This window comes from Panthera pardus, unplaced genomic scaffold, assembly GCF_024362965.1.
Source record: "Panthera pardus isolate Hobbes unplaced genomic scaffold, ASM2436296v1 HiC_scaffold_1, whole genome shotgun sequence".
NCBI lineage: Eukaryota > Metazoa > Chordata > Mammalia > Carnivora > Felidae > Panthera > Panthera pardus.
The window spans coordinates 15944919-15959759 of record NW_026526654.1 but is presented as its reverse complement, the minus strand read 5'-3'; positions in this window follow the sequence as shown (position 1 = coordinate 15959759).

The following is a 14841-nucleotide window of genomic DNA, read 5'->3' as shown; positions in this document are numbered from 1 at the left end:
CATTTGCTGTGGTTGTTTTTATCATTCTAAATCAATCATCATTTTTACACTTTTTTGTGTGTTGATAACATTATACTTTTTCCTTAAAGAAGCACTTCAAAATTGTGTAAGCCTCCTACCCCACAAAACTTTGCTCAACCTCTGAATCTATTTTGACCAACATCGCCCAGTGCCACCTGTGACCCTTGGAGGAGACACATTATTTCATTTCTTCAAGTCCTTGTGCAAGAGGCATCGTCCAGCCTTATTGCCAGGGATAAGGTGAGGAAATGGGAGGTATGGCTGAGCAGGTTGTACAAAATGAGTCCACACCAACATGCCTTTCTTCTGAAGTTCTTGATTCCTTTAGCACAGGGGCGAGAAAACTTTTTGTAAAGCACCAGATAGTAAATATTTTGGGTTTTGTGGACCATATGGTCTCTGTTGCCATTTTTGTGCAAAAGCATCCACAGAAAATGCATCATATGGGTGTGGCTGTGTTCCAGTAACACTTTATTTACGAAAACAAGCTGGCTGGCCAAACCTGGCCCATGGGCCAACCTGTGATACTATACAGCATGTCCCGCAGCTCTCGCAATTAAATCCCACAACTGAGATGAATCAGGCTTAATTAACTAATTTAGTAATCTATCAATGCCACTCCCAGTTGCTTGAGCTAATATATTAAATCCTTGCTTCTAGGTGTGTGTATCTGCATCTTTTTTTTTTTAATCCTTCTTGGCCTATCCAATCCATTCCAACACATTCCCCAGTGTCTTGTTAATGCAAATGAAGATGTTCTGCGAGTTGTCTGGTATATAGAGTCTTTTCTCCCTGAGGGGACCATCTCTGGTAGTTCCCTCTCTGGGCCTTCCTCGGATGTGACTTTTATGATGGGCCTGAGAGCCGTGAACTTGGTGAGAAGAGATATCCCTGGTCAGGTACCCGTTCCAGGTGCCATCCCCTCCAGAGTTCCATGACTGGGAAGGTCGGGCCTGAGAGCCATGAACTTGGTGAGAAGAGATATCCCTGGTCAGGTACCCGTTCCAGGTGCCATCCCCTCCAGAGTTCCATGACTGGGAAGGTCGGGCCTGAGAGCCATGAACTTGGTGAGAAGAGATATCCCTGGTCAGGTACCCGTTCCAGGTGCCATCCCCTCCAGAGTTCCATGACTGGGAGGGTCGGCTTCTTTGTTCAGTGGGGAGGAGTTGCATTAGAAGACAAGGGCCCTTCAGGGAGAGGTAGGGTTCCAAGCTCTTAGCCACGATTCTGTCTGCTCATGGGTTTCCATTGAATGTGGCAGTAGCATCCTCTTCCTGCTAAGAATCCTTTATGAGAAGGACCCTGGAAGATCACATTCATCAAAGCTGTAATCATGTGACAATTGCAGGTGAGACCAGGACCTAACTTTCACCTTTCTTTTTGGAATAACTACAGAGGATTAAGGCCATCTTTCAGACTGTCTTGATGGCCCTCTGAGTTTCCATCCATGCCCTGAGTTGGGCATACATCCAAGTCTTTCAGTTGGTCCATTTCTCTGAGTATTCTCTCCTTGACCATCTGAGACGGCCAGCCATGCCTTATTTACTACATTTATCACTATAGCTCTGGTGGCTCTGAGTCACATCCATTTGCTCTCAGAACACCTTGTCCTCTGCCTGCCCTCATGATGCCAACGTATGCGGCAGATCATCATGCCCTATTTCTCTTGGCAAGGAGACAATCAGTGCACTCATCCAGTATGAAAGTAATCCAATACCAGAATTCAACTCTGAGGTCTGTTTCCGGAGGCCATTGTTAGTGACAATTCCCATACCGAAGTTCCAGAAGAAATCAATGTAGTCTCAGGAGGGAAATTGAAGAGACCTAATAGAATTTAATGAAATGGCTGATTTATCATGGCGTTAGTCAGCTTATGTTAGCTAACTGTGGATAGTAAGAGCCCCAGGGTCAGGAAAGGGGTGGGGCAGGGAGAGCATTTCCAGATCTGAAGGAACAAGGAAGGGTGCATTTGCTAGAACACCGGAACCAGTAGCTCTAGGTACTGACCAGAAGTTTTGGAAAACTGACCAGAAGTTTTGCCTTGGGCAGGGGAAGGCTACCATGACCAAAATGCAAATTAACAGAGAGAAGCCAGAAGAATGAAAGCCTGGCTTCTCTTTTTTCCTGCCATCTCTGATTGTTGCTGTTGTCTATTGGTTAACACCATCCAGATGACACAAGGCAAGGGAGAAGAGTTGATGCTACCCATAAAGATTGCTTCCTGGGACAGAGCACAGTCAGAAAAAAATGAGTGGAGAGTAGAACTGGTGGGACAGATTGAGAATGTCCAGCACAGAGGCCTCACGTCTCAAATCTCCCGGCCTTTGCAGTTTCTTTATAGGTAAAATAACTTCTGTTCTTTGCTTAAATAATTAACCACTTATAAAGTTTGTGGCTCATAGTAAGTATTTACTAGTTTATAGCTTCTCAGATTATTACTTGAGCTCCACAAAACCATCCAGAAGAACAGGGTATCCTAGAAGTCATGTTATTTGATGTCTAAAGTACTTTGAATGAGTATGTAACATATGCAAAAACACAAACATATGTGTTTTGCATATTATCATCAAAACACGTATAAGAGAATCTGATAATTTGTATTAAAGAGCAACTATATTTAAGGACAGTTAACAGAATAGATATTTAGTAAATGATATTTGTTTCTTTTTATTGCTTGAAACTATACACAAAAATATTCAGAAGGCTTGACTCCAGGTATAACATTTTCTGATGACTAAAATGCTTGCTAAGTATGTGCAGTATATTATTAATCAATCAGTGTTATTTACCACCTAGAGAATTTAAATTTTAGACAATTTCTAAGACATTGCATAACTCTCTGGTCCAAGAGGACTTCTGAAAAAAAAATGTCTTTACTTATTAACCTTTGTGTCAGATAATCATTCCATGAGGGGAAAAAATGATCATCTGATTAAGAATTAATAGTGATCAGTGATATCAAGAGAATTATACAATGATTGTTTAAGCAAAAGTCCAACTGTTGAAGACAAGACCATGGGGAATATTATTGGAGAATTGACTGATCGCTTTCCTGTCAAAGCTGCAATTGCTAGGACGTACCAGACTTGTGGTATCAGTTTTCTTTCCTTTTTCCCTCTGACATATATCATGGTCTGTGTATTAGCAGAGTAGGAAATCTGCTCCCGTTCAGTGTCTTGAATGTGGTCCAGGATGTGTCTTGATGTTCACTATGTTTTAGACATGGATATTCTTAGAGGGAGGGACAATCCATTGTGAGAAGGGGGGAGTTTTCCCTAGTTATCCACCTTGCTATTTAGAAGAGCTTCTCAAGATCGATTTCTGGTTATCACAAGGCTGTTTGCAGCTCCAGAAGATTAATCCAGTGGGAAGGAAATCTTACCAGTGATTCAAGTTGTTTTAGGTAAACCAAAGGGACAAGTACTGACCTCAAGGACACCTTCACCAGAAGGAGAAGTCAAAGCCAACACAGAGCTGTTTTCTTGTGACTCCATTAGTCCAGATAGATGATGACTCACATAGGGGGCGGGGGTGGGGGTGAGGGCTGGGGTGGGGGGTGTGGGGAGTCTCAAAAGCAGAGCTGTAGGAGGTCTTGTTACTTCGCCCAGATGACTAAACTCATAACCAGCGCTGTCACAATTGCCGTTTGGGGTCTTGCTCTATAAAGGTTCAGGTTTCTCAGTTCTATTATTTTCTTTGTAATCTGGGCATTCAATAATTTAATGGTGGTCAAGTGTGCTCAGAGAAGTGCTCTCACAGCCAGGAGAAATTACATGGTGCGGTCACATCCACAGACTGGAAAAGGGCAGATAATTTTCTCTACGGAGAGGACACTTGGGGATAAAAGTGAAAAAGTATAATCTCCTCAACCTGGTTCTGTACATGCCAGTTTGTTTTCTCTCAGTCCAGGCAGATCTAAACCGAAATGCCAAGAGTAAGTCATGGCCAGGGGACCAAGGGCCACATCCAAGGCAAAGTTGCAAACCATCAGAGCCTGTTGGAGGAAATGGGAAGTCTACACCTCAGGGAGAAGAGGACAGTGATTCAGGAGGTGGGACAAGGTGATTGTAGGTGACATAAAAAAGCTACAGATCGAGACACAAAGATGGGAGCCGTGGGTGGTTTTGAAATGGCCTCACATCCTGACAGATTGCCTTCTCTAGTTCTAGGCCCTTGAAATAATTTGTCAGGAGCTCTTTCTGATTGTTTTGTTTTTGGTCTTGTTTTTGGTCTTGTTTTAACCAAAATAGCTTGGAGGGATCCATAGTACTCTGCAGTCTTGGTTCTAGCTGTGCCAGAGCTAGCTGGGCCCTGTAGTTCACATTCTTTGTTTTTGTTTTGTTTTTAATTTTTTTATTTTATTTTTGAGACAGAGAGAGAAGAGCATGAGCAGGGAAGGGGCAGAGAGAGAGGGAGACACAGAATCTGAAACAGGCTCCAGGCTCTGAGCCATCAGCACAGAGCCTGATGCGGGGCTCGAACTCACAGACCGTGAGATCATGACCCGAGCTGAAGTAGGACACTTAACCGACTGAGCCACCCAGGCGCCCCATCACATTCTTGAAGGATAGACAAGTGGTATAAGGTGAGCAGAGAGGGAGAAAGAAGTGAGAAGAAAAGAATACAAGAGAAAGAATAATGAGCATTGGCTTAGTGAGAGCGATGAGGAGCACATTTCTTTCCTCAGGGTGTGACTGAGATGAAATAAAAATGGACCATGATTTCGTCATTGTAGAGGCTGAGTAATTGGAATACATTGCTTCCTTCTACTAGGCTATGTATCTTGTATATAGTTGTGAGATTTCATAATACAAACTTTTTAATAGTTGGAGTTATTGGTAGAAATGGAGCAGTGCCTGTGCGCGCACACACATGGCTATGTGTGTGCCCAACTTTGCACACACCTGCTCTGCGTCTGGGAGAAGGGACATGAGAGCACAGCAAAGGGAAAGAAAGAGTGAAAAACCAAAAGCGTTATATTCATGTAAGAGTAGCCTTCAGGCAGGAGCCTACACTGCATACTTAAGAACAATGACATGCTTCTAGGAAAGAATATTGGGCCACAATGAAGAACTCTCATGACCCGTCTGCACAATGTCATGGCAGGAAACAAGTTAGGCAGTCATCCAAGTGTCCAGGCAAGAAAGCAACATTTGCACTATAAGGTAAGTCAAGAGGACCAAGATGAGGGCACAGACACAAGAAACACAGCAAGGATACGGGTTAGAAAGCTAAGAAACAAGATGCAGAAGGAAAGGGGGGAAGAAGAGAGCAAAGAAAATTTCAAAATGTTTGAAACTGGTGATGGGGGAAATGTTGAACTTGATAATCAGCAAGCCTAGGGAAGACCCTCCTGGAATGCATGGGAGACACAAGAACTGGGAACATTCTTATCAGTGTCACTACTCTCAGCTGATACAACCATATTCAAGTGTTCCTTCTAATTACTGCTCATGCTGTTACACTTCCTTTCCATTGCTACCACCAGTTAACTTACTAAGAACTCAGTGTTCGCACTATTCCTTGTCCAAAATTCCTAAACCTTTCCTTTGAACAAACCTACCTCTCCCTTATTCAAAATTCTACATTTCCCCACTGAGTGGAGAATAAAGTAAAAAAAAAATTAATGTTATATCTTTATTCTCTAGCTCCTACCTTCTTTTCCAGAGCTATTTCCTATTAAACTCAACATGACATTCAATTGAAGTCAAACTAGTCTCCGAACTGAAGCGTGACTTCACTCACGATCCTCTCAATATCCTTTTCCTTTCTTTCTTTTTTTTCCCTTAAAATCATTCTCCATTCCTCAAGGCATGGCTCTCTTTCCACTCTCTCTGTGATCGTTTCTCTGAAAACTAGACCATAATGAAACCCTTCCTCCTCTAAACAACTCCAACATCACACCAAGATGATGGTGTATCTTTGTCAGACACATAAAATTGTATTTGCGTAGAGTACTGGTCACGCAGAGGGAGCTACATTTGCCTCTTCTTGCTTTGTGACCTCCGGAAATATCTTAATCTGAGTCTCAGTTTCTATATTCCCTGTAACTTCCCACCTCAGCCCTCATTAAAGACCAGCTTCGGGGCGCCTGGGTGGCTCAGTCGGTTAAGTGTCCAACTTCAGCTCACGTCATGATCTCAGGGTTCATGAATTCAAACCCCACGTCGGACTGTGCTGACAGCTCTGAGCGTGGATCTTGCTTCAGGTTCTGTCTCCATCTCTGTCTGCCTCTCCCCTGCTCATGCTCTCTCTCTCTCTCTCAAAAATAAATAAACACAAAAAAATAAAATCAGCTTAGAGTCTACACAACCGTACATGATTTAACTTCTGTCTAAATCTCCAGTTTTCAAACCCCTCCCTTAGTCAACTGGCTGCAGCCATAATGGCGTCACTGCTGTTTCTTGACCACACTGAGCCTCACCCACCTCCAGGCAGCCTTTTGTTGGTCTGTTGGCTCTCCTAGGAGATGGTCACAGGGCCAATTCTCCCCTTCCATCAGTCTCTCTTTAATTGTCTCCTTATCAAAGAGGTTTCCCTCACCATCCTAGTTAATGTATCCCTAACACCCCACCCTGTATGTTCCCTGTTCCCTTTCCCCACCTTACTTCTCTTTCCCCTAACATTAATGCCACTTTTCATTGTGTGTGTGCGTGTGTGTGTGTGTGTGTGTTTGCCTGGCTTCCTTCCCTGGGAGGTGATCTCTGTGAGGGAGGCAGCTTTATTCATTAATCTACCCCCAGAGTTAGAACACATAGATTACGGAGAGCACTGGCTTATACTACGCTCCTTATAAATATATATTTTTTAATAAATGAGTGTAGGGGCGCCTGGGTGGCTCAGTCAATTGAGTGTCCGACTTCGGCTCATGTCATGATCTCGCAGTTTGTGAGTTAGAGCCCCGCATTGGGCTCTGTGCTGACAGCTCAGAGCCTGGAGCCTGTTTCAGAATCTTTGTCCCCCTCTCTCCATCCCACCCCTGCTTGTGCTCTGTCTTTCTCTGTCTTTCAAACATGAATAAACATAAACAAAAATTTAAAAATAAATAAATAAATAAAATAAATGCATGTATGGAAATAGAGTGGAATAATCTCTTCATAGTTCTCAATAAATAGAACATTTTATTAACATTATTATTTAGTTGAAGCACTTTAGTCGCAAAAATATTATAAACCTAGCGAACATAGATTATGTGTCAATTATCTCCTTCCTTTCTAGTGGTTTGAACGTTGGTGTGAGCTTTGTAATATCTGTTGTTTTGGAAGGGAAGGAAGTATGACCTACTTCTCAGCTCTGAAGCCATCAGACTGAGGAGATAGAACAGCATGTAATTTTTATTATTTTCTTGACTTGATTCACTTTCCCTACTATAAGAACGGGATCATTCCAGGGGCGCCTGGGTGGTTCAGTGGGTTAAGCGTCTGACTTTGGCTCAAGTCACGATCTCACGGCTCGTGAGTTCAAGCCCCGTGTCAGGCTCTGTGCTGACAGCTCAGAGCCTGGATCCTGCTTCAGATTCTGTGTCTCCCTCTCTCTCTCTGCCCTCCCCTGCCTGTGCTTGCCCCCCCACCTCTCTCTCTCTCTCTCTCCCTCTCTCTCTCTTAAAAATAAATAAACATTAATTTTTTTTAAAAAAAAACAGGATCATTCCATAAAATTCTCCTACTTTTCTTTCCTAGTTTGGTTTTTGGATAGGTTTAGAAGTAGAAGGCTATTTGTGGCTCCCCAGAAAGAAAGGGTGCTATAAAAGGAATAATATTAAGAAGACTGTATGTGAAAGGGGAGGAGGGAATTTGGACTGTCAGACTTGGCATGCTTTAAGTTCTGGCCTTTGTCTACATGAGGGTACTTATTCAAAATGGAAACAAATGAACTGGAATTTTGGCCATCGAATGCATCCTAGCAAACGTGAGTTATGCATTCCCAACTTCAGTAAAACAGTTCACGTGTCCTATAACTGTAATTATTCTCTTGTTTGGGAGACTAAAGCTTACAAGCATGGTACCGGGAAACTCATTTGGGGAAATATTTTCTATAATTTAATCTACTGTTATCTGTAATGCGATTTCAAAGCTAGACCATTTGTTTAGCAAGATGGCCCCTGTCTAATTCTTTGAGTAACTGTATTTAACTGACTTTTTAAGTGAAAGGAGGAAAGAGAGGAGCTTAAAAAAAAAAGGCAACTCCAGTTAAGTCACTGGCTAAGTAGCAAGAGCTAAATAAAGTGGCTAAGGTGGGTACATCTGCATAGGGGTATATCAATAGGTGTCCAAAATCACATTGTGTCTCCATTTTCCAAATTCTAGCAATATAATCTCTTTTTTTTTTTTTAAGTTTATTTATCTTGAAGAGAGAGAGCATAAACAGCGGAGGTGCAGAGAGAAAGAGCGAGAGAGATAATCCCAAGCAGACTCCTTGCTGTCAACACAGAGCCCCACATGAGGGCTCGAACCCATGATCCATGAGATCATGGCCTGAGCTGAAATCAAGAGTTGGAGGCTTAACCGCCCCTCTAGCAATATAATTTCTAATGTTTTTCATTCTGCCATTTTACTCAGCTACAAATTATTTTCAAAATTGTTTCTCACATCATAATCCTTCAATAACCCATTTTTGGTATTTCATTTCATTTTTTTTAACCTTTAAATGTTTCTAGTCTGTAGATGGAACATAAGTGAAAAACAGTAAGATGTAAGAGAAAGAAAACATAAACTTTGCTGGATTTCAAGGCTTTGAAGAAGCAATTAATGGAATGTTGATCTTATCACAATGTAAATATTAACTACCCTTGCTTTAAAAATGTAGGTAGTGGAAATTAAAATAAATGACAATTACAATTTTTTAAAAATTTTTTTCATGTTTATTTATTTTTGAGAGAGAGAGAAAGAGGGACGGAGTGTGAGTGGGGGAAGAGCAGAGAGAAAGAGAGACACAGAATCCGAAACAGGCTCCAGGCTCCGAGCTGTCAGCACAGAGCCCAATGCTGGGCTCGAACCCACAAATTGTGAGATCATGACCTGAGCTGAAATCTGATGTACAAGAGACTAAGCCACCCAGGCACCCCACAAATTTTTATTAAAACGTTTTCTTTAAACAAATGTCCTCTACCCATCCTTACTTCCCTCTGTTCATCTCAAGCCCCAACCAGTTCGGGGCTAAAATAGTTGTGTGGTTTGTCCCAAAGTGTTATGCAAGGTCAGTTTTTACTCTAAACATTAGGAGGGGCATGCAAGAAGACTTTGGTTATGAAATAGAAAAATATATTCACATTAATGTCAACATGAGGTAATTATTTGAACGCTGATTTGAATAGGAAGTCTGGGAACACTTCCCATTCACAGCTAAATGCCTCAGAGCTGTCATACGTGTATATTTGTGGTACATACCTGTTTGTCACAATGTACTTTGGACCGAACTATCTCGATGTACTTAAAGATCCAACATTCCCTCATTGAAAAAAGCAAAACAAAACAAAAACAAAACACAGAAGTATAATTAGTTTGAATTGTTTGTTTTGTTACTTATTGGATGTGAGACTGCGAGCAATTCATCTGAACTCTATGAGTCTGTTTTCTATTTCAAAGAGTTGCTCTGGTGAGTGATGCCCACGTAAGGCATGGTTGGGAATCCCCGGGTCAGAGATGGTCACTCATGGCCATGTGAGCAATGGTCAGTGAATGCCAGCAACGGTCATTGGTTATGTCGTGATTGGTCGACAGTTCACACTGAATTGTCATCTGGAACTTACTTCTGGGGAAGAAATTCATCTGGACACCAGAAAAATCACACCGAATTTCTTTTACATGCAGGGTGCACGAGTAAATTCCGGATTCCCAAAGGTCTTTTTGCACGAAATTTCTGAAGTGTCACGAACAGAAAGCCATTCCCGGGACATCAGTCGTCAGGATGATGTCAGACTAAGATAACAAACATTATATTTACAGATGAGACATAACAGCTACTGCCAAATTTAAATTATGTGAAATAAGTGTAAATGATAAATACAAAAATACAGGTGGTACAATGCAACAATATTACTTAAAATCAGCACTTTTGTTTATTGTTAAATAATTTTTTTTTAAGGAGCCTCATTTAGTTTGGTTTGCAACCTTTTTTTAGCATCTCTCTTTACTTCTCACATATCATTTTTTAATGAAAAAAAAAAGGTTTGGGCAAATAAGAATCACGTTGCTCTCTTTGTTCGGTGATTTCAAATTTTTAATTATTCAGAGAAGTCAAAATGCAAAAGTAAAAATGTAAGCTCCAGATATACCTATGTTATTCAGGAAATGACATTTCACAGAGGCCTTTATATACAACGTGCTCTGTCCTTACAAATAATTTACCTACATCATAAATTTGAAGCATAAAGTTAACAATTGTCGCAATATAAATACTGCAGCCATGCATTAATCATTTCATCACATAAATAAGAAACTAATTATATTTGTTGTGTTGATAGAAACATGTCACCGGACAATTTTTGTTAATAACCTCCAGGGAATTTTTTTTTCCCCAATTTGGGTTTTGCATCCAGTGACATGGAGATGATTTCACATCTATATTTTTGGCCCCATTTAGGCTATTAAACATTATAACCCTGTATTTAGGCTTGCTTCATTAAATATGTATGCTTCCAGCAACCTGATTCCTAATATACATCACTAACATTGTGCGCTAACGGCATTTCTGTTCTCTCTAATGGGTCTGTAACAGTAATGCTACCAAGAGGAGGCTGGGGAGAAGCACAGAAGCCGAAAAACAGCACAGCAAGCTTCTGTAAAATGAGAGCCCAACAATTTATATGTGGAGAAGCTACTGATCGTCTGGAATGTGACACCAAATTAAGCAAGCGAGCGAAATATTGAAATTTATCTTCATTTGAACAACAACAAAAAAAGCAGCAAACGGGGGCAAAGCCGGCTGTTAGGTCACCACGATGTCATAGCAAATGAAGCTAACGCTAGTGTCCCACTAGCAAGCACCATTAGATCCCGATGAGGAATTTTCCTGAGTGATCATATTATTCCTGAAGAATCCTAGGACCAGGTACTTGCGGATTATAACATATATTACCTACATATATATGTATATGTATTATATATAATATAATATATATATTATATATAATACATATATATGTATAAGTTATATGAATATATATACATATATACACACATATATACCATATATATACACATATATACCATATATATGTATATATATATAATATAATATATATATACATACCATATATATTATATATGTAATATATCTATATATATTATTATATGTATATTATATATATATATACATACCATATATATTATATATAATATATATATATATATATATACACATACACGCACACACATACCTACCATATACATACACACACACCCATATATGGTATATATATGGTATATATGGTGTGTGTGTGTGTATGTGTATACCATATACATACACACACATACCATATATGGGTGTGTGTGTGTGTGTGTGTGTGTACGTATAATGATAAATGTTTTCTTCTGGCAAATCAATACCATGTGGATTAGCCAAAAAGAAATCTCCCCATTGTCCTGAATATACTTTCCCCACATTTGATGAATCTATGTTGATAAGGATAATGATGTGCCACATACTGTTTTTGGAACCAAAATACACTGGTCAGAAAAGGCAAGTACAAGTTTCAGGGGTTTCGTTGACTTTTTTCTTCCATCTTTGAACCTCTCCGTTGTGTCCTGAGCTGCCAGCAGCTACCTGCCATGTCAAGATGGATTTTGAGGACCCGTCTTCGTCATCCCTCTGTGCACCTTTCGGTACACAATGAGAGCCGCATGACCAAACAATCCAAGCAAGTGCATTTCCTTAGGACGTTACCCACAATGCTGAAGGGTAGCTGATTTGGGGCAACAGAGACTAGTTAGGATTATCCAACAGTAATTTTTTTCTTTTAAAAAAAAAAGGCTTTATTCAGTAGATCATAGGCTAGATGTTCTGGGTTTGTTTCATTTCGTTTCGTTTTATTTTTATTTTTTAGAAAGTCTAATTGATTTGTTGAAATACAACCTTTAGGTCAGGTCTCTTAACTTACCACCCACATCACAGAAAGTCTGATTATTTCAGCCATTTCAGGAAAACCCTTCTCACTTTCTAATCATGGAATATCGTCAAAGGAAACAAAATTCTAATACTAGTTTTTCCGTCGACAATCCGTGTGACCTTACAACAACCGTGGAAGGTTTCCGGACGTAGATGCCCACGTGCAAAGTCAGTATGTTGGTGTTCAGTTTCATGCTCAGTGCTCCCCTGTGTCTGGAAGTTACCGGCAAGGCTGGCGTGCACCCTCCGAACGCACCCACGGCTCACTTTGTCGACCCCCCAGGCCCTTCTCTTGGGAGAGGTGAGCACTCATGCGGAACCGGGCGGCATGGAGGTCCGAGTTCCTGCCAGCCCCCCAATTTTGATGCCGAAAGTTTTGCAAATGTCCCCAGGCTTTTTTTTATTTTTTTAAAAAAATTTTTTTTTTCAACGTTTTTTATTTATTTTTGGGACAGAGAGAGACAGAGCATGAACGGGGGAGGGGCAGAGAGAGAGGGAGACACAGAATCGGAAACAGGCTCCAGGCTCCGAGCCATCAGCCCAGAGCCTGACGCCGGGCTCGAACTCACGGACCGCGAGATCGTGACCTGGCTGAAGTCGGACGCTTAACCGACTGCGCCACCCAGGCGCCCCCCCAGGCTTTTTTTTAAAGTGCAGAGCTAATCATCCGGCAGAGTGATTTTGTACGCGGGGACACAGTGTATAAACTTTGATCATTCCTAAAGCCAGTACTGAGTTGGCCCAAGGTATCTGAAATACACAGGATAATTTCTTTTCAAAAAGAGCCCAAGTTTTACCAAAAATTTGACGTAATTTACAAATAATGTACCAAAATTCTGTATTGGAGGGGCTGCATTCTATAATTATATGAATAATTTGATTGAGTCAACAAAGGGGAGTACCACCTTATTTAAATTCTTTTTGGTTACTTTGAGGATTTTTAATTATTAACTTTATATACTTTTAAAAATGTAGATATATTGTGAAGAGCGGATACAATTAATTCAGATAGCAAAATCTTCTGCTATTAGCCAAAATACAATAAATTAGGCAAAAATATCTATTTACAATGAAATTCTAATAATAAAGTGATGTTTACCTTGTTAACATTAACAGAGTTCTTTCTGACACACGCTCTTGATTCCATTTCCTACTAGAATACATGAAGTATAATTTGAAAATTAGTTTGAATTTCACTTATTATGGGTGCTGCTTTCATTTTAAATCATTAAGCGTGTGTTTTTTTGTTTGTTTTTAAATGTTTAATGTTTATTTTATTTATTTTGCACGAGCGATATAGAGCGTGGGCAGGGGAGGGGCAGAGAGAAAGAGAGAGAGAGAGAGAGAGAGAGAGAGAGAGAGAGAATCCCAAGCAGGCTTTGCTCTGTCAGCTCAGAGCCCAACTGGGGGTCGGGGTGAGGAGGGGCTGGAATTTTCGGAACCATAAGATCATGACCTGAAGTGAAATCAAGAGTCAAACACTAACCTGACTGAGCCACCCAGGTGCTCCGTGTGTGTGTGTGTGTGTGTGTGTGTGTGTGTGTGTGTGTGTTTAATGAAAAGAAATATAAAATATTAAAGAACAGATGAAGTGGTTAGCATAAGGTATTTAAAATCAGTGAATGTCAGCACCAAGGGAAGAGTGTTTTTTTTTTATACCTCAAGAATGCTAGGCACTATACTTTACTTGTTTTATATTAGATATGCCTCTGATTAAAAGCATATAATAGCACTGCCTTTAAAAGCATACTGGGATTGTGGCCATCATCTTCAACCTTCAATCTTCTCTCACTGCCTCTCAAAAAGTGGTATGATTCTCAAAATCCTAACGGGAGGGTCAGAACGCATTTATTCAAAGAATCGTGAGATATCAGCCATATTCTGATGTTTTTTTTTTTGGGGGGGGGGGCGGTGTGGAAATAAGAAAGAACCCACATCACAAGTTTTGAAAGGGAGACACAGTGTGGGATAAGAAAGTGGATAATAGCACCTACAAATCTAACAGCTGGCTTAGCTACTTCTTAATATTTGTTATATTGGCCTTTCCTCCCATCCGGAAGCTTGATGTCATCTGTAAACAAGGAAACTTCGCTCTGTGCTCTTTTGCTGGATGTTTTATAAAAAACCTCTAAATGGCACCAGCCTTGGGCAATGGCCATGGGCACGCCACACGGCCATTGATGCCAGATGACTCTCCAGTTGTCCTTCCGTGTAATTTAAATTCATGACCTTGCTCTATGAAAAACTGGCACTCCCTTAAGAGAGACCAAGATTTCTTTTGTTTATCAGAGGAATCGGGCTTAATGCTGAGAAGACATATGCTCTCATTGAGAATGTTCTTGCTGTTTTTATTCACAGTTGAAGAGCAAGCAACTTGCTAAGAGATTAAAAAAATAAAGTGAAACAAAACAAACAACAGAAACAATTAAGCTCCCTCAATGGAATTAAATTGACAAACATTTCAGTCAGAGAGATCGACTCTTCAAAGCAGGCCTAGTCCCTAGGCGAAGCTAGAAAGCTGACTTTGATTTCAGGATTTTATTTCCCTTGCTCTAGTTCATTCTTGTCATTTTTGGCTCTTCCGATAATTACAGAGGTGATGGGGGTGAATATGTTCCCAGTCCCAGCTGCCACTTTGCCCTCTTTACTTCCGGGGTGGCCCCACAGGGAGGGTTTCACATTTAGGACCGAAGTAGGTCACCCAGAATCTTAAAA